Genomic DNA, 21409 nt, shown 5'->3' on the forward strand with positions numbered 1-21409 from the left:
AAACCTTGGGGCACATAAACCATGGATTCCAATATCTGTACACTAATGCGCAGAGTATGGGAAATAAGCAGGAAGAACTTGAAGCCCTAATACAGGAAGGGGATTTTGACCTAATTGGCTTTACTGAAACTTGGTGGGATATCACTCACAAATGGAATATTAAGACTGAGGGGTACAACTTGTTTAGAAGGGACAGACAGATAGTTTTCCGATTCCCAAACGGATCATTTTATCCTTTCCATCTTACCGGCCTATGGCCATCTTAGCCAATAAGATAGCAAGGATTCCAATTAACCCTGAATTAATTTGTCATGTCATCTCTGATCACGAGTGTTACAAGTTGACTCGCATACTGCAGTGATGCGAGGCACCTGGAAGAGCTCAAAACAGAGATAACGTTTAATGGCCCAAGTTGTGACCTAGGAGAGAAATCGTTAGTGCTGCCCCCCATGGCTGTAAATTCAGGGCAGCTGTTTATCTCCAGCCCTGTGACCTTCGAGGAGTACTTTCTAAAACCGAAAGCACATTCCACAGTGATTTGTGAGAGGTCTGCTTGTGTTGTTTCAGGCCCCCAATGTTTAATTACCAGAGTTTAATATCAGAGATTACTAGGCCTGAAGCCTGAACCATTGTTTCATAGAAGGAAAGCAGGGTGCTTGTGAAGAAGTACATGAATCTGAGCATGGTAGTTCAGTTGAGAGTCTACGGGTAAAAATGAAAGGAGTAAGAAATAAATTGGCAGGGGTAGCAAATACGGTAGAAGACCGAGCCAAGATACAGGATGATCTCGACAGGCTGGAGAATTGGGCTAAAACTAATTAAGTGCACTTCAAAAAAGATAAATAAAGTTCTGCATTTAGGTAGGAGAAATCACAGGCATAATTATAAGATGGGGGAGACTTGTCTTAGCAGTAGTGTGTGTGAAAAGGATCTTGGGGTCTTAGTAGACCAAACACTGAACATGAGTCAGCAGTGTGATGCTGTAGCTAAAAAGGCAAATGCAATCTTGGGCGGTATCAACAGAAACAGATCACGTGAAGTGATGGTATAGCTTTACTCTGCCCTGGTTAGACCTCACCTACAGTATTGTGTTCAGTTTGGGGCACCACAATTTAAGAAATATGTCGACAAGCTGGAACGTGTCCAGAGAAGGGCAACAAAGATGGTGAGGGGTCTGGAGACCAAGTCCTATGAGGAAAGGTTGAAGGAGCTGGGTATGTTTAGCCTGAAGAGGAGAAGACTGAGAGGGGATATGATAACCATCTTTAAGTACTTGTGGGGCTGTCAAATAGAGGATGGTGCCGAGTTGTTTTCTGTTGCCCAGAAGGTCGGACCAGAACCAAGGGGTTGAAATTAAATCAAAAGAGGTTCTCCTAGACATTAGGAAGACTTTTCTAACAGTTAGAGCGGTTCCTCAGTGGAACAGGCTTCCTCGGGAGGTGGTAAGCTCTCCTTCCCTGGAGGATTTTAAGAAGAGGTTAACTGGCCACCTGTCAGCAATGGTGATTCTATGACCTTATGCAGATCATGAGAGGGAGCGCATCTCGGACATCTTCTGTGGATGGAATTGGGGTCACTGGGGGTGTGGGGGGAGGTAGTTGTGAATTTCCTGCCCTGTGCCGGGGGTTGGACTAGATGACTCTGGTGGTCCCTTCTAATTCTATGATTCCAATGGTAGAAAGCTTTGTTTACAGCCTGGGAAGTGATGAGAGCCTTTTTGGAGGAAGACAGGAATTGCTGCTGATTTTAGCTATGAAAAGATTTTTAGTCTGATTTTATTCTGAAATTGCATTGGACTATGAATTATATTGATAGATATTTATTACATGATGCTCTTTTAATTTAGATACTTGAGGGTCTTTTTAAATGCCTAAACTCTTTTTTATTAATGAAAAAAGAACATGCAGCTTAAATTATGTTCAAAAACGTTCATGAAATCTGGTAGAAAACTCACTAAACCTGTCCATATATATCACCACAAAAATAAAATCTTAAAGCCAGTTTAATATTTGTTCCCTTGATACCTTTAATATTTGTTCCCTTGATCTTAAAGCCAGTTTAATATTTGTTCCCTTGTAGGAGACAAGCCATTCCATTATCTTATTAAAGGAAACCCCATTAAATAATTCCACGCATTTGTCTTCTTTGAATGTAATTGTTACAGCATTGATATCATGTTCCTTAGCATAACAAACTGAATTTTGCATAGCCAGAACTCCAACTTAGGCAAAATGTATTGCTTCCAGTTCTGAACCAAGAACATTCTGGCTGCTGCAAGTAACTGCCACAGCAAATACTACTGGTTTTTAGGCAAGATATCTACGTTGTAGCTAGCATCACGTAAAAACATTAGAAATTGTGACAGTTCCAACCAACGATTTCATATAGTCCACTCTGAATATTTTCCCAACACTTTCTAGCTATACAACTGTCCCACCACATATGAAAAAATGCCAATTAGTCTCACATCTCCAGGAAAAATAATTGGGTTGATATATATAATAATTGATATATATGGACAAAAATAATTGGGTTGACACATTTGTTAACTTGTTAGGTGTGTAATATGATCTATAAATAGCCTCTAAACAATTTTTTCCTAATTTGTAGATATATTGACAACTGAGACACATTCTAAAGTCTTTTATCTCAAACTTTGAATAATAACTTTTGCTTTAAGGCCCTTTCTCAACAATTTTGGTACTTATTGTTAAACTTCTCATGATCTTGTAGGAAATTGTAAGGTTTGAAGAAAAAAACCCTTTGATGAACTGGATTGTATAATCATTGATAACACTCTGGAAAATTCTCAAGTTCTACCCATTTTTTTGAACAAATTCCTTAATGTGAAAATACTGAAACACTTACAGCGCATTCCTGAAAGGAATACCTGCGCCGGGCTTAGGAGGCAACCTGGCACCAAAAACCCGTGCAACCTTCATAGGGTTGCACGGGTGATACACCAGCCAAAAGCAGACGTATCTTTGCAAAACAAAAAGGGGCGTTCCTGAGCCGAAATGGCTCAGGAGGCCGACTAATGTCGGCCCCGCCCCCCCGGCCAGCTCCGTTATACCCCGGGAACACCTCCCGGGGCGCCGGAATGCCTCCCGGCTCGCTGTTGCGGCCTGTGCTGGCAGCCAGAGGCTGGCGGGAGGCTGTGGCGGCGGCCGGGCCCAGCAATACTGCAGCAGCAGCCAGGGGCTGGCATCCGGATCTGCATGCTGGTGCTGGGGCCTCTCATGCCGGCGTGCGTCTTCCGGGCGCCGGCGGTGTGGGCCCTTGTGCCGGCGGAGGCCTTCGTTGGCCTCCTAAGGCCTTTGGGTCCGGATTTCAGGAATAGGCTGTTAAATGGTTACTAAAACAATGTTCTGGCTAATGTTCTCCCAGGATCTAATTCTGCCCAGTTCACCTATGCCTCTCAAATCTGTTCTTCTCCAAGCTGCAATTCTTTCCTTTGTATTAAACTGGAGCTGTCAGACTAGGACAGGTGTTAAGAGATGTAAGTAGCAAAGTATAATTTTTTGAAACTGCCTAACTGGCCATAATAGGGTTGCCAGTGTAAAGCCCTAATTACTTTTAGCATTCAAATAAGTAATTCAAGGGAGAGGTTAACAATCAATCAGGTCTTTTATTGATCAATAAAAGAGCAGAGTGCACGTGGAAGAAACTCTTTAAAAAAGTTAGAGTCCTCCACCCAGAACAAAGGAGACAGGATGTTTTATAAGTGGTTAAACAGACAACACTAATGATAATTGCGTATAACACTTTAGCCAGTGACCATTAGGAACGTTTAAACAACTCTTTGCATATCCTATAAGAGTCCTCTGAAGGCGTTCACTTTAGCTGGTAATGAAGAGCCGCACTTTACATTCTAGGATGACATTAATGGTCTCATCAATCACTAGCCTGTAAGCTTGTTAGCGAGTCTGGCTGTGCCAGCCAAGACACAGAGAAAGAATGATCTCACTTGCATCTGACTAAAAACAGTTGTGGGTCAAGCCGACCTTAGGCTTTACACAAGTAAATGTCTCTTGACCAAAGAATGTATTTTACCCATCATGCATAGTGATTCTAGATCTGTACATAAGAATATATATGTATGTGTGTCTCATGCTATGTGAATATACATATATGTGAAAGAATATATGTTTTCCCTATAAACTAAGTTAATAAGGCACTACACCAGGTCCCTCTTTGCCACCGGCGGGAGATTTTTGGGGCGGAGCCTGAGGAGGGTGGGGTTTGGGGAGGGGAGGGACTTCAGTGCCATAGAGTCCAATTGCCAAAGGGGCCATTTTTCTCCAGGTGTTCTTATCTCTGTCGGCTGGAGATCAGTTGAATTATCAGGAGATCTCCTGCTACTACCTGGCAGTTGGCAACCCTAGGCCATAAGAGGGTCCTTTTCCCACTTGTTTCAGGCTGTATCAGGGAGCTTAAGCTTTTAAATCAGACTGTTTAGAGCAGGCTGATAAAATCCAAACGGAGGTGGTGGGTCTGAAACCAGCAGTTCAGCTGCTCCAGTTTGGAGCCGGGATGGCTTCATCCCAAGTTTTTATATGCCACTTGGTGGCAGCGAGCTGCACCAGAGTTAGGGTTGTTGTTTGAAAATAAATCATAGCACAAGAACAGCCCTGTGGTATTACAACAATGATGTATCTAGTACATCATCCTGTTTTGCACAGTGGCCAGCCAGCTGACCTGGACCAATGCCCTACCCTGATCGCCTTCTAGCTCTGCTATTCAGGCATTTACTGCCTCTGAATACAGAGGTTCCTTTTACTCACAATAGCTAGTAGCCATTGAAGGACCTATCCTCCATAAATCCTTTTAAAGCCATCCGTGCTTGTGGCCATCACTATGTCCACTGGCAGTGAATTCCACAAGTCAACTACTAATTGAGTAAAGTGGTATTGCCTTTCATCTGTCCTAAACCTAATGCCCATTGACTTCATTGGGGGCCCATGAGTTCAAGTATTCTGGAAGAAGGAGGAGAAAAATGTCTATCCACTTCTCCAATCTATGCATAATTTTATAAATCTCTATCATGCCCCTCCCCCCCAAGACATCTATTTTCTAAACTGAGAAGTCCCAGACTCTTCAGCCTTTCCTCATAGGATTTTCCTTTTGGATTACTTTTTTCAAGTTTTCCAGTTTTAAAATAAATGTGTATATTATATGCTGTGAAGTTGCTTCTAACTTATTGTGACTGTGTGAATTAATGACTTCCAAAAACCCTATCCTTATTTGCTCAGGAAAACGGAAGGCTGTGGCTTCCTTTATTGAGTCATTCCATCTCATCTTGGGTCTTCCTTTGTTCCTACTGCCTTCAATTTTCCTAGTATGATTTTCCAATGACTGTTATCTTCTTATTATGTGACTGAAGTGCAATAGCTTCAGTTTAGTCATTTTAGCTTTTAGGGAGAGTTCAGGCTTAATTTGAACTAGATCCCACTTATTTGTCTTTTTGGTGGTCCATGGTATCCATAAAGCTCTCCTCCAGCACCACATTTCAAATAAATCATTTTTTCCTGTCAGCTTTCTTCAGGAGACAGCATGGTGCAGTGGTTAAGAGTGGTGGTTTGGAGCAGTGGACTCTGATCTGGTGAACCGGGTTTGATTCCCCTCTCCTCCACATGAGCAGCAGAGGCTAATCTGGTGAACTGGATTGGTTTCCCCACTCCTACACTCGAAGCCATCTGGTGACCTTGGGCAAGTCACAACTCTGTTAGAGCTCTCTCAGCCCCATCTACCTCACAGGGTGTCTGTTGTGGGGAGGGGAAGGGAAGGTGATTGTAAGCCGGTTTGAGTCTTCCTTAAGTGGGAGAGAAAGTCGGCATATAAAAACCAACTCTTCTTTTTCACCGATGTTCACACCCATGTGAGTGTAAAGTGCCAAAAAGTCACAGCTGACGTATGGTGACAACATATGGCATCTTTTGATTAAGAGAGTTTGGCCAAACAAGCTGTATGGCCAGGTGGGCATGTGGAGGGCACTCTCTTGGTGCTGGGCACCATTCAGCTGAACCCTAGGTGCAATACAGCAAGGAGGGAGCTTGGTGGAAGCAAGAACTTTAAGTACAATTTTAATGCAAGAAATAAATAAGGGGCAACCAAATACAAAATAAGTTATTAACAAAGAAAAAAAATCTTCAGAAATCTTCATTACAATACTAAAGTACGGTAAGACAGAGAGGATGAGGGGTAAAAAGTAACCTTTTGATTCTAAATATTTGTGCTGGTTTAACTGGCTGCTATCAATTTATGTTGCTCTGAATCTTTTACAAATCCTCTTAAGCCTTTTCTCAGTGTTAAGGAGAAATATCCACTCTTAAGGAGGATACGAGCCAACAGGTGCCTCAGTCTTCTCAAGCCCCACCCAACTCTACCCTTTAGCTACAGCCAGTTTTTCTTTGCCTCTATGGTATACTGTGGAGGAATGAACTAGCAAGCTGCTGCTGTTCCTTCTGGTTTCCCCTGGGAGGTCAGAAAACCCCATGGCTGCCTAAGTCTCTGCTTCACATCCCCCCTTTCTCCTTGATCCCAGGGGACTCCAGTAATCCTCCTTAGTAGCCATTTGAATAGCCCAGACAAGCCTGAGCTTGGAAGCAAAGCAGGATCAGCCATGGCTAGTACTTGGATGGGAGACGACAAAGGAAGTCCAGGGTCACTATGCAAAGGCAGGCAATAGCAAATCACCTCAGTCTCGTGGTCTGAAAAGGCCATGAGGGGTTGCCATAGGTCGGTTGTGACTTGACAGCACATAATAATTATTATCAATCCACCTTGAGTCTCAGCGAGAAAGGTGGGATTTAAATAAAAATTAATGAAATGCCTGAACTGTACATTTGAGAAACCTTGGGAGGCCTGTGGTTTCCATCTTATCTACTTGATTCTTACAGCAGAAAGTTTGTAGGGGCTTTATTGAAAGGACAAGTCTTAACTTGAGTGCCTTCAGTCTGTTGCTCATCTCCCAAATTTCCTTTTAGAAGTGATGAGTGGAACAGGGAGGTAGCAAATTGTCTGCTTGCAATGCTAGACTTCAGCTAGACAAAATGGCTGTGGTGAATGAGACATAGCTTTGGAGGTTACAATCATTACAAGTCTCTCTTCATATCACCTCTTTTGCTGACTCCCCTCTTACCTTGTGCCTCAGTTGCCAACTACCTCCAACTTCCAACTTGCCTTTTATACCTCCTTTGTCCCTCGAACCATTAGTTGGATAGTTCCTTCTTCTCTCCTCTTGCCTCAGATAAAAAATCACCAGCATTCACTGGCTAAATCCTGGTACTGCTGTTGCCTAAATATAAGGGATGGTGGGAAGGGAGATGGGGCAAAAGGTGGAGAAATCTAAGCACAGACATTATGGGATGAAGCAGAATCTCCTTGTCCTCTACCAACTAGGGTGGCTGCTCAGTCATTATGCATGAATTACCTGCTGGTTGCTCACATCAGGATCATGGCTTTGTTGGGCACACCAAACAGTCTCCCCCTTGCTTGTGATCTCTCACTCTTAATACGTCCCTGGAGAGTCACAGGGGAACAAGGAAGAGCAGAGTTGAGGTCCCCTCGGCATCTGGCACCCCTGTTGTGGCAATTCCTGCTTGTTTCTTCAGAAAACGAATGCTGGAAAATGCACTTTGATTCCCATGAGAGCTGATAAACACGCCAGCAGACAAATTAATCAGAAATAAGACAACATCTACTAGAACAGGTGATAAATTTATGACTCCAAAGTCTCTTTGAAGTCTAAAGTCTGAACCACTTCAAATGGGCTTTGCACAGATGTATCGCAATCTGTACTTCTTGCCTGTTAGCGATAAACCTTTCTGTCGCTATAAGATTCATTGGGTCGCCATGAGTTGGAAGTGACTTGACAGCACTTAACACACACACAAGCCTAGCTTCACTTCAAATCAGTCAAGGCACTGGATGCTTCCAGTTCACTCCTCTTTCTAGAAGAATCCCGTTCTAACAAAATGGACAACACAGTAACCAGACTACAATCTGCAGCTTGAAAGACATCACCCTTATAAAAGGTGATAAGAGCCCTGAAAGCCTTATCCAGCTCCCAAGCAGGCATAGGCCATTTACGCAAGGGAAATTTTCACTGGGTTTGCTGCTGGGCAGATGCAGTTTTCTGATCTGAATTCTCAAAACTGTATCCTGGAATATATTCCAGGAGTTCCTTGTGCTCAATTATTCATCCCCAGTGAAATATGGAGCTTCTGAGTCCCTCTCCCCAACAACGCTGTTTGTTAATTGGCTGTGGTGTATTTTTTTTAATACGCCATCATCCCCTGCAATACCCACAGCATGATTCTTTAATTTGTAATAAACCGAGTGGCACCTTAGACAGCAGCAGCCTTTCAAAGCAGGTTTTACTTGGGAGGCAGTTATATTGAAATCCCTGGGTCTAGAGGTTGGCAATCCTAGTTGCTGTCCTTTGAAAAAATAAGAAGAGGAAATAGGGAAAACTAAATAAATGATGCCGGAGTGTGGGGAGGAGAGACACAGCATTTTGATACTGGTGACTGGGAGCCTGTGGAGGCCTTTGCAGAGGTAGAAAATAAAATATTGGGCCACAAATGTTGGATTTTAAAAATTTATCTTCCTGCTCATATCAGCAAATACTAGCTGCAGCTACATGGGAGATTTGACTGCCTTACAGAGAAAGTCTGAGGTGGGCTTTACCAGACACATAAAAGAAAGGCTACAGAAGAGGACTTTTGAGAAATGGCACAGAAGGGTATCTCTGTCAGCATCGAAAAAGGCCACTCATCTTCCAGAATAGTTCAGACACACTCAGATCATGTTTAGCTTCCCACTGAGGGACAGGGGAGAGAAAGGAGGGTGAGAGCCCTATATTTGCTTGTCCACCTCTCCACAGCCCAGGTCCCTTTTCCATGACTAATGGTGATCAGACCCTTCTTCTTCACAAATTTTCTGACCACCCCCATAGCCCAACCATCCTCATTTTCCCGTCTTCCCAGAAATGGCGGCCTGCTGTGAATCCCTCATGTCCCAACACAATGAAACAGCTGTCAAACCTGAGCCTAGGAGTCAGCTGGTGCTTCCATGAAGAAGTGTGTTTCAGCCAGCTCTGCAGTCCTCTGTGCTTGGGGAAAGGATTCAGACTCATCCTGCCTGAGACTTTTAAATTATATTTTGTTGTTCAATTAACTGTGACGTACTCTTACTAAATTATATTTTGTTGTTCAGTTGACTGTGACTTACTCCAAGCCACTTTGGGTCCTGCTTTGAAGGAGAAAGGCTGGGTAGAAGCATTTGAAAATAAACAATCCATGTCTCTTCCCTGCATGTCCCCAGTAATGTCTGGCGAAAGAAGGCATATGATGGGACCTCCTTGTGCTAGAGTGTCCCTACTTCATTGGCTGCCACTTGGGGAGATGCAGGTGTGATGCCTTGCCACATGGTCTCTTCCTTTAGACCAGAAGTCTTGCAGAGAACCACTTTAGCATTTACCATCAACCAGAAAAAGAAAAAGAGTTGGTTTTTATATGCCGTCTTTCTCTACCACTCAAGGAAGAATCAAACCAGCTTACAATCTCCCTCCTCTCCCCACAACAGATGCCCTGTGAGGTAGGTGGGGCTGAGAGGGCTCTAAGAGCTGTGACTAGTCCAAGGTCACCCAGCTGGCTTCATGGGTAGGAGTGGGGAAACGAACCCGGTTCACCAGGTTAGCATCTGCTGCTCATATGTAGGAGTGGGGAATCAAATCTGGTTCTCCAGATCAGAGTCCACCACTCCAAACCACTGCTCTTAACCACTACACCATGTTGGTTCTCCACATTTGGAGCCACATTTGCTTCCAGCCCTGTCATGAGTCTTGCAGCTAACCTGTTCCTCTGCTGGCAGCTGTTTCACGGTGGCAATACATGCCAACCACAAACTGAATTGGGCAAAGACCTTGCCTACTTTCCTGAAACATGGAGTGAGAGCCACATTGAGGAACGATGCTCAGAAGAGCCACAGGTGGCTCCCAACCCTTAGTGAGCACCACTACTTTAGACCTTACTGGTGAGATGTGGGGGAGAAGAGGTCCTAGGTTGTTGCTTTCAGTGATGGGCATGTCTACTTTATTCCTGAGCCAAATGTTCTAGAGATATGGAATATTAGAAACATGACACATCCCATACTCCTCCTCCCTGGTGAAGATCCTTGTGGATATTCGACAGACCACTGTCTGGGGTGGACAGTGATCAGCATATTGTCGAAGGCTTTCACGGTCAGAGTTCATTGGTTCTTGTAGGTTATTCGGGCTGTTTGACTGTGGTCTTGGTATTTTCTTTCCTGACGTTTCGCCAGCAGCTGTGGCAGGCATCTTCAGAGGAGTCCTCTGAAGATGCCTGCCACAGACTCCTCTGAAGATGCCTGCCACAGCTGCTGGCGAAACCAGTGATCAGCATGTTTGTTATTAGAAAGAACATCCAGCCTAATTTATAGGACAAAGTTCCTATATATTGTTTTGCAGGACCAAACAGCTGATGATACTTTGTTTGTTGTAGTGATGCTTGAGGAATGGTTGCAGAGTAAACAAATACAATGTGCAGCAGGCAGAAAAGAGCCTCTAGCTTCATTCGATGAGGGCAGAGGGGCAGTGCTCAGACCATGATCCTTGGGATGAGAATGGAGGGGAGTTTCTATTATGATGGAGCATCCTTATTTCTGTGTGAAACATTGAAGGGTCTGGATCCTCCATCTTCTCCCTAGAACTCTGAAGGGCCACATATTACATATGCTATCCACACCCTTCCCAGCACCATGAACAGAAACAAATGGAATCAATTTAACTTTTCCTCTGTGATTTAGTTATTTTCTACAAGATGTAGAAAGGGGGGGTATGAAGACTTGTAGAGTGTACTTGTAGAGTGGCTGAACAGCTCTGGGTTAGGCCAGTGAACTCAAACAATGTAGCTTAAACAGCTTTATTGATAGAAAAGTTCAAGAAAAAGGTTAAAATACAAGTTACATAGTTACCAAATGGCAATAGTAAAACAATAAATTAACTGGCGACTTAATACTTACTACTGTAAGTTGTTACATGATAAGCTGGATCTTAAAAGCTAAAGATGCTCGTCAAGGCAACAGATTAACATGTTGAAATCAAGGTATGAAGGAAGTTTAGCTACTGTGAGGCATAGTCAAACTTATGGAAAAGTGAACCTAGGACGGGTGACTCTTTAACTCCCAATCAGAGTGGACATTTGGGAGAAGTCTCTAGATGGTGTAAACCGGTCGGAACCAGAATAAGGCTCCCAAAGGAGATGTGATCTCACCCCTCCCCTCCTCCCACAGATGTTCTCAATTAATTAAGATGGTATGAGCCAGTGACCTTGATAGCCAGGCCTGTTGATGGAACAAGCTGCAGCTGGTGTTATGAGAATGAAATGAGCTAGGCCTGTGTGGAAAACTACTGAATCCTGATTCCCAGGCCTCCAAAACAGAGAACCCAGAGGTAGCAAAAATCAAAATGATTCTTCTGTCAGAAATGCAGTCACATCCTTCAGGAAGGCTGCTCTGGACTTTTAGTAGAGATTCAGTCAACATCCAGCCAGGGACACAAGATCTTCAAGACTTCCACAGGGTCTGTTCCAAGGGCTAAAGTTTACATTATGCTCAGTCAGGTGTTTTTCCCCCACATAATTGTTTTCTTTTGCAAAATGCCACGAAGACCAGTAAGAGGGCTTTTTAAGACTTCCATCTCTGATGGTTTTTCCACTAAAATTACCTCCCCCACTTCTCTCTGCATTTTTCCTTATGGCATGAAAGTCACCTGGGGGGGAATAAAAGTAGTGGACCAGAAAGGGTGGGGAAAGTCTTGTCCTCCAGATTACAGCTTCTGAAGTGGTATTGTACAAAAGTAAAACTATCCAGGAAAAATGAAGCATCACCTATAGTTTGGCCCTTAGTGTGTATGTGTAAAGTGCTGTCAAATCATGGCTGACTTACGGCAACCCTGTAGGGTTTTCAAGGCAAGAGATGAATAGAGGTGGTTTGCCATTGCCTGCCTCTGCATAGCAACCCTGGAATTCCTTGGTGGTCTCCCATCCAAATACTAACCATGGCCCACCCTGCTTAGCTTCTGAGATCAGGCTAGCCTGGGCCAATTGGGTCAGAGTAGCCTTGCATTTTCTAGGGTATAAGCTTTTGTGAGTCACAGCTTACACATTCAGATACCAATACAATAAAGCGATCCTTTCCTGCCATATTAGGAGAAAAGTGCATCTTCCCCAGAAAATGGAAGGCTTCCACCAGCAAGGACCCAAAAGACTTCCTACCTTATAGTTAGGGTTGCCAGTGCTGATTTGGGAAATACCAGGAGGTTTTGGGGGTGGAGCCAGAGGTGGGGATTGGAGAGGAAAGGAACTTCAATGCCATAGAGTCCAATTGCGAAAGCGGCCATTTTCTCCAGGAGAACTGATCTCTGTCACCTGGAGATCAGTGGTAATAATGGGAGATCTCCAGCCACCACCTGTATTATCTCACCCGATTGTGTTTTCAGGTATTCTTGTGCAAGCGCATGGGTTATACATTGGCTTGAGTTGAAGATTACAACCGAATGAGATAGAACCATTGAATCTGGAAAAGAACCACAGGGACTTATTTAATTAGATGAGGACAGCAGCAAGAGTGACCTTGGCAACAGTGTGGAAACAAGAGGATATTCCTGAACTGGAGAGATGGCAGCAAAGAATGTCGGAGTATGCAGTGATGGCTAAACTAACATGCTGAAAGGGAGAACAGTGGATGACTTTAAAAAGAAATGGAAGAATTATTTTGACTACACTCAACTGAAAGTATAAAATAAGACACACGTATTTAACATTGTTTTAAACCGGGGAAAATAGGTAGTAAACCGTGGAGAAGAGTTTTCAATAGAACAATAGGGGGATAAGTTAGATCAAAAGTAGAAACATAAGATATTGTCTGTAAGGTTAGAAGATTGGTAGAGTGAAAAAAAACATGGTTTATATGCAATTAAGAACAGTAGATTATACGGTAAGTAGAATTGATACTAAAAATTAGTATCTGTGATCATTTACTCACTTATTTACAAGTGTTCACTGATTTCCCTGGAAGAAGTCTTAATCTATATACGTGTGTATATGTCATGGTTAAGTGTTTTTAAGTGTGTAAATTGTTAATAAAATATAATTGGGGAAGAAAAGATTACGACCGAAGAAACCTTGGTGAAAAGGGATTTTACCAGAACCCCTTCTCATTACTGTTCCTTGCTTCAACTTCTGCTGCACACTTCAACTTCCAATCGTGGATTACCGAACTGACATAAGGAACCCATAGGGTTATCAGTTGCGTGTTTATGCACCTTACTATTTGATTCTATTTTCATTATAGAATCATAGAGTTGGAAGGGACCACCAGGGTCATCTAGTCCAACCCCTGCACAATGCAGGAAATTAACAACTACCTCCCACCCCCAGTGACCCCTACTCCATGCACAGAAGATGGCCAAAATACCCTCCCTCTCGTGAACTGCCTATGGTCATAGAATCAGCATTGCTGACAGATGGTCATCTAGCCTCTGCTTAAAAACCTCCAGGGAAGGAGCACTTACCACTTCTCAAGGAAGTCTGTTCTTCTTCCTGATGTCTAGCCGGAAACTCTGTTGATTTAATTTCAACCTGTTGGTTCTGTTCCGACCTTCAGGGGCAACAGAAAACAATTCGGCACCATCCTCCATATGACAGCCCTTCAAGTACTTGAAGATGGTTATTGCCAAACTTGATGTTATGTTTTGGCTTGTGTAGTTTATGCACTCTTATGTATTAGTGGTTGCAACCCTATATACAAGTCAGTTACGATTCTTGAAGAGGATATAAACATAAATTCATAGTGTACCCTATTTTGGGTTGTTTTTTTAATAAAAAATACACAACACAATTGTGGTTTGAACTACCATTTATTTACTGTTACATGGATGTATATATTGCTTGCGTAGCTTCCATTTAGTCATCAATGGTATTTTTTTGTTTATTCACCACCTGGAGGTCGGCAACCCTACTTATAGTGCCAGGATCAGTGTTGTGTGTCCTCTGTGTTCTGGGGATCGCTCGCAAACCAATGTTTCATCTTCTTTGCAGAAGAGGTGGAACTGTAGCTCAAACAAGTATCTTCTTTTCCTGTCAATGGTTTAATCCCCCCCACTACATTTGCCAGCAGCTAGTTGGGTCAGAAATCGCCATCCTTGATTTCGGCTGAGCAGAAGGGACACCCCATCGGTTCCCCCGCCTCTTTCCATGCCTTGCAGTATCCTGTGATGCATTCCTTACAGAAAGTGTGGCCACAGTCCAGGATCACAGGGTAGTACAGCACCTCCAGGCAGATGGGGCACTTGAGTGGCATATCTGTAAATGAAGCCATGGAGGATGGTGCCTCTGTTGTTTAGTTGATGGAAGAGTCAGCTTGCAAGATCTGTAAGAGTACAGGAGGAGGGGAATGAGTTAGAGAAGGGCTGATTGCTAGGCTGGAACTTCTCTCCAGGTCAGATTCTCCTGACCATCTCCTAACTGGCTAGTACGTACAAGCATACCTCAGAGATACTGCAGCTTCGGTTCCAGACCCCCAGAATAAAGCAAATATCACAATAGTCACACGAATGTTTTGGTTTCCCAGTGCATATAAAAGTTATGTTTACACTATGCTGTAGTCTATTAAGTGTGCAACAGCATTATGTCTTTAAAATAATGTAAAAAATGGTAAAGGTCTCCTGTGCAAGCACCGGGTCATTCCTTACCCATTGGGTGACATCACATCCTGATGTTTACTAGGCAGACTTTGTTTACGGGGTGGTTTGCCAGTGCCTTCCCCAGTCATCTTCCCTTTACCCCCAGCAAGCTGATTACTCATTTTACCAACCTCGGCAGGATGGAAGGCTGAGTCAACCTTGAGCTGGCTACATGAAACCGGCTTCCGTCGGGATTGAACTCAGGTCGTGAGCAGAGCATGGACTGCAGTACTGCAGCTTTCCACTCTGCTCCACAGGGCCCTTTAAAAAAATGTATGGTAATAATGAAAAAGCTTGAAATATTGCAAGGATTACCAAAATGTGACACACAGACACAAAGTGAGCACATGCTGTTGGAAAAATGGCACTGCTTGCTCAAAAAAGCCATATAGGCGAAGCGCAATAAAGCGAGGTATGCCTGAATACATCTTCCTTTGTCAGAAGGCTAATCTTTTTAGAGGATGGTGGAATTTGCTTCTTGTTTTTATCTGTGGGGTGAATTTAATGGCTCATTTTAAGTCATTATTTTAATGCCTATAGCAGGACTATGGAAAGGTGGCATACAGATCTCCAAAATAAATTTTAAAAATTTATTATTCTGAGGTTGGACTGGGTTGTGATGCAGTGATTTTTCTAGAGGCTCCCATTCCATCCCTTCCTCCATCCTTTAACTGACCCTCTCTGGCCGTTTATGCTTGGTAATTAGCTGCTGAAGTGCCCCACATATTTTTTTATTTCTTCAAGCTGAACCCACTGGGAAATAACTGCATACCCGCTTTGCATTTCTTAAGAGCCTTTTTAACGCAGCCTTTTGTATTTGCTCTGCCCCCCCACACACACATCAAAGCAATCACTGAAGGAAGCATCCAGAATTCCAGCAGCAGTTTAGCTATGCAAAAGACTATTGTTAATGGTTATGCAAACGAAGCAATGAAGTGTAATGCCCAGATATAAGGGCTGGTTTAGAACACTATGTATTCATACACACACACATGGAAGCTTTGGGAAGTTGGCATCCGGGAGCCATGAACCAACAAATCATGGTCTTTGTGTCTGGTACCGCCTCGCACCAGCAGAGAGCTCTGGGTTATGTTCATCTTCAGGAATGTGGTTTCTGCTTACCAAGCTCACAAGATCAGGCACTCACTAAGTTACCCCTTCAGCCAATGTCTATAGGTTGTGCTGGTTGGAGTGGGGTGGACACTTCATGTGCATTGGTGCTTTTGTGTATCAATCTGCTTGTCAGCAACCATGAGCCTGCCCCATGCGAATGCATAAATGATACTGACTTTCCTTTGTTTCTCGGGTGAGTAACTGCATCTTATTTGTGGGCTATTTCACCCCAGCTCTGTTGTTTAGCTAAATAAAGAACTGATTGTAACCTCCTCCTAATTGTCTTTATTGGACTCAATTATGCACTTCAGAAGGAGCAGGCAAGTGTGGGGGGGTGGAATTTGTTTGATTTTCTCCTCTTGTATCGGGACCATGAATAGTCATTTTAAAGGTTGGTTTTAAATAAAATCAGCATTGAGCGAGGAGCAGAATCAACCCTGCATAAACGGCCTCTGCCTCTTCTTTCTCAAATAGCTGCTGCTAGAAGCTCTGTGCTTTCACAGCAATTTTCCACGGTATGTCTCTGGGTCACTCCTTACCCAGATTCCCAATAAGAAGTGGACAACTCTTTTTGAAAAACTCCTAGTTTGAAAAAGACAATAGGACAGAGTTAAGTAAAGTCCCCATCACCCTGGCACATGGGATGGTGCTAAGTTAGCTAGTAGCAGGACTAGAAACAGCAATGGAACAAACAGGACGTAGGGTGAACGTCAAGAAACCTGAAGTTCCGTTACTAACCGAGTAAGCAAAACCACCAACCACAGAGTTGGCTAAAGCGGTAATCGCTGATTTTGCAGTAAGCAAATTGCTGACACCTGGAAAACCCAGATATAAGTATAGCCCCCCACCCCAGGCCCACCGTGAAAATTTCCAGAAATAGCAGAAACCATAGACACAAGGAAATGACAAGGGACAAAGAATGTGTGTGACAACCAACAGAATGTGTAAGATAAGGGGTGCCCAAAATATGGCCAATGCGGAAATGTATAAATGCTTAATCCTTGGGTGGAAATCTTTGGAGAACTGATTTAATTCCTGCCCTGCTATGCTTTTCTCCCACCGGCTTAGTAAAACTCCTTTACCTGATGCCTGAGTGGTCACCTCCTTGGTAATTGGAACCAGAGAGGTGTGGGCCTCTTGGCTATCAAATGGCCAAGGGGCTATCACACAACAAAACCCTTCACGGCCTTGGAGCCTCACCTCTGCAGGGCCGCCTCTCCTGCTATGCTCTGCCATAACAACTTCACTCATCGGAAGGGCTGCCAAGAGCTACCACGTGCCCCCAGACAAAAATCCCTTCTCTGTCCCCCCCCCCCCAAATCCAAAACATATCATAACAAAGCAAATCACTTGGCTTGCTACTTTGGTGAACACAATAATAATTGTTTCCTGGGAATAAGCCCGATTGAATTAAGTAAGACATCAGCCTCTCTCAATACTAACCTACAAGACTTTAAAAATATTTCTACTAACAAAAAAAGAGTGAGAGAGACTGACAGGATTCTTAATAGGGGAAGGAAAATTGGGGAGGTGTGAGAAATCGGTTTCTCTGTCCAGGAAGAGGAGGCAGATGAGTCAAATCTCCAGATGGTGCTGCCTTCCTGCTCCTACAGTAACTTTAGAAAATGATTCTGGTCTCCTGATGCTGAAATCCAACCAGCTCTCTCTGGGGGTGGGTGGGGAGGTAGTTGTGAATTTCCTGCATTGTGCAGGGGGTTGGACTTGATGGCCCTGGTGGTCCCTTCCAACTCTATGATTCTATGATTCCCAGTAATTCCATCCCCTCCTCTCCTGCTGCTGCTGCCTCCTTTAAGAGGAAAAAAAGAAAGGAGAGCAGGGGCAGATTGGGCAACTGAAATTATCCTGGAAATAATCTCCAGAGCTGCCCAATCCATCCTCCTGATCAGGTTGAAGGTGCAGATCCTTAGTAGATCAAATGGTACAGAATTGACTAGCTCTTTGGGGAGTAATCTTAAGTAGGTATCCTTGAAAGTAAGTCCCATTTTATTCAGTGGGGCTTATCCTGTTTTCCTTGCATACGAGCTTTTAAAAATTTACCACATAATATTAATTAATCACAAGGGATCACACCTCCATAGCATTCATTTCAACGGGAATTACCACTGCTTCCCTTCCTTACTGCCAAACATTTTTTTTCCATGTGTGTAGCGATATCTGTGGACTGAAAATTCACTTCATGCTTCTGATGAAATAGACTCTAACCATGAAAGCTGTAGCTGCAATACATGTTATTTTTTTTACGGTGGCACAAGATTCCTTTTTGGTTTTTCCACAACAGACTAACATGGCTACCCCTCTAGAATTGGTCTTTTCTAGTTACTCCGTTTGTGCAAAGATCTCAGTAGGACTTAGCCTAAGAGTTTGTTTTCAGCACGAGCTGAGTTCTGGAAGAAAACGTCTGGGCATGCACAGAATGCCTTCCCCTCAACATGAAAAAACTGCAGTTTCCTTTCTTGAATAATTCAGCAGTACATTTAAAGATGCAGAGAAACAGCTGGGTCACCGCATAATATTTTTAAACCCTCTGTAAAAATGAGGATAAGTACACGTCTGTTGCCTTTCATAAGAATAAAATGAGAGGCTTTTTGGATCACACCAGAAGTTTCTTTAGTCCTATGTCCTGTTTCCCCCATTAGCAAGCCAGATACATCTGGGAATCCCATTAGCAGGGAACAGAGGCAATAGCTGCTGCAAGAAGTCTGCCCCCTCCCAAACTGGCATTCAATGAATTAATTATGCAGCCTGTGATATAAGAGGAAGATGATGAAGAGTTGGTTTTTATATGCTAACTTTCTCTACCATTTAAGGAAGAATCAAACTGGCTCACAATCACCTTCCCTTCCCCACAACAGACACCCTGCGAGGTAGCTGGGGCTGAGAGGCTCTAAGAGAGCTGTGACTAGCCCAGGATCACCCAGCTGGCTTCCTGTGTGTAGGAGCGGGGAAACAAATCCAGTTCAACAGATTAGCCTCCACCGCTCGTGTGGAGGAATGGGGAATAAAACCCGGTTCTCCAGATCAGACTCCACTACTCTTTACACCATACTGGCTATCTGAGATTAAATGAAGGCATTCAGCAGAGGCATCCACTCTTCCACATTTGTAACCTCCAACACAGATGACTAAAGATCATAATGCATGTAAAATCTGTGGGAAGGGGAGGGATCACCCTTTCACTACGTTGATAGATTCTTGGGAAATATTAACATGAAACACAAGTTTTTTGTTCGACTATTAAGTATTTTTTAACTCCCCAGCCAGGGTAGGGATGAGAAGGAATGAGGCTGGAGGCAGGGAGAGGGGAGACAACAGAAGAAGAGTTGGCTTTTATGACGACTTTCTCTCCCACTTAAGGGAGACTCAAACCGGCTTACAATCACCTTCCCTTCCCCACAACAGACACCCTGCGAGGTAGCTGGGGCTGAGAGAGCTCTAAGAGAGCTGTGACTAGCCCAGGGTCACCCAGCTGGCTTCGTGTGGAGGAGTGGGGAAACAAATCCAGTCCACCAGATTAGCCTCTTCCACTCATGTGGAGGAGTGGGGAATCAAACCCGGTTCACCAGCTCAGACTCCACCACCCCAAACCACCACTATTAACCACTATACCAAGCTGGCTCTCCAGTAGCAACTTAACTGTTTTATTTCTACTGCTACAGACAGAGTTAACATTACACGGCTACCCATCACAACAAACAGGGAAGAAATAGATGGTGGGAGGAGGTAGAAATGAAGGCATACCAGGTGGGTTGATGATCCCAGGAACCAGGCACAATAGGACAATGTTTTCCTCAGCCTCGTAGCGTTGAGTTTTCAGGTACCAGGATCGGGGCCACTGAATCCAAAGAGTGAAACGGTGACAAATGGGGCATCTGCCGCTACAGCAAAAAAGCAGATGCACTGGCTTCAGAGCCCTGACTCCTTTATGTGCCTCTCCTGACACTGGAATACAGCTTCACAAGCAACTGAGCAACGTGATTGGTCCCTCTAGTTACTTACACATCACATACACACTTAGCATGCGCATAAGACATTGGTATCCCATAATAAGCTGTGGGAGGGCACACATTCTCCTATTAGGTCTCCTCCTAGGGGCATGCTATTTAACATTATAATGAGACTTTTAGCCTTGACAGTGCATCTTAACCAAACCTTTGTGGTTAAACTGCAGCTTTACTTCCTCATTGGCTACTTATGCCACATCACCTCCTTATCGCAGGACAATTTGTACTTCTCCCTTTGGTTGCAAGTGATTGGGCCTGAATAAATAAAATATAAGCAAAATTGGAACTGGTCAGGCTTGGAATTGGGGAAACTCGAAAGTTTCTTAAGTCACTGATGAGATGGTGGTGGTGGGGAAGATGAAGTCAAATTTCAAATACCTTTATTGGCATAGTACAATCTGCAGTATATAAAAAGGATAAAAGTTAGAGTAAAGTAAAATTGATATAAATCATTCCTTAGAAGATGAATAGGGTTGCCAGGTCCCTCTTTGCCACTGGTGGGAGATTTTTGGGGCAGAGCCTGAGTTGGTTTGGGGGAGAAGAGGGACTTCAATGCCATAGAGTTCAATTGCCATTTTCTCCAGGTGAAGTGATCTCTATCGGCTGGAGATCACTTGTAATAGCAGGAGATCTCTAGCTAGTACCTGGAGGTTGGCAACCCTGGAGATGAACTGTTTGCTTGAAATAGAACAGTTCTCACAGGAAACCAAGGGCCTGAAGGCATTGAGGATGTAGCACCAAGGTGATAAGATATGTAGATCTCAAGCCTGGAGCAAAGAGTTTCAGATCATGAAGTATTGACAAACATCTGTTGTCGCATGGGCCAAAAGGCCAGATTCCCCTAAAAGGTTACGCCAAAGGTCTCATTATAATATTAAAGATCACCCCCACAAGGGAATTTATTTAATTATTCCCCCCCCCTGGCTTATTCTGGGATGGCAGCAGTCATTTACCCAACCTCAGGTACCCAGCTGACTATTAAAATTAACCTTGGGTTTATGTTTTTTTCTGAATAAACTTTGTTGTTAATTACTTTAAAAAAACAAACCACATTGAGTTTCTCATTTCACCTTGATTATCAATCCAGGCTTGCGTAGTGTGGAGAATTACCCTCCACTTTGAGCTGCATCCCCCTGTTGGGGCTGAAAGCCCCCCCCCTTGCCCTGCCCAGCCCTGCCCAGCCCTGCCCAGCCCTGCCCAGCCCTGCCCAGCCCACATTCATTCTAAGAGGCTTCTCTATGAGTAAAAGGGCAGGAAACAGGCAATTGGTTGATCACTCTCAAGCTTCACCCATCCCTTCAATGGCTCTCACAAGTACCCAGTGGTTATGGTTTGATTATACAAATACATCTAGCCATCATAAGAAGAAGAGCTGGTTTTTATATGCTGACTTTCTCTTACCTTTTAAGGAGAATCAAACTGGCTTACAATCTCTTTCCCTTCCTCTCCCCACAACAGGCCCTTTGTGAGGTAGGTGGGGCTGGGAGAGTTCAGAGAACTGTAACTA

This window comes from Euleptes europaea, chromosome 1 (assembly GCF_029931775.1).
Source record: "Euleptes europaea isolate rEulEur1 chromosome 1, rEulEur1.hap1, whole genome shotgun sequence".
Classification (NCBI taxonomy): Eukaryota; Metazoa; Chordata; class Lepidosauria; order Squamata; family Sphaerodactylidae; genus Euleptes; species Euleptes europaea.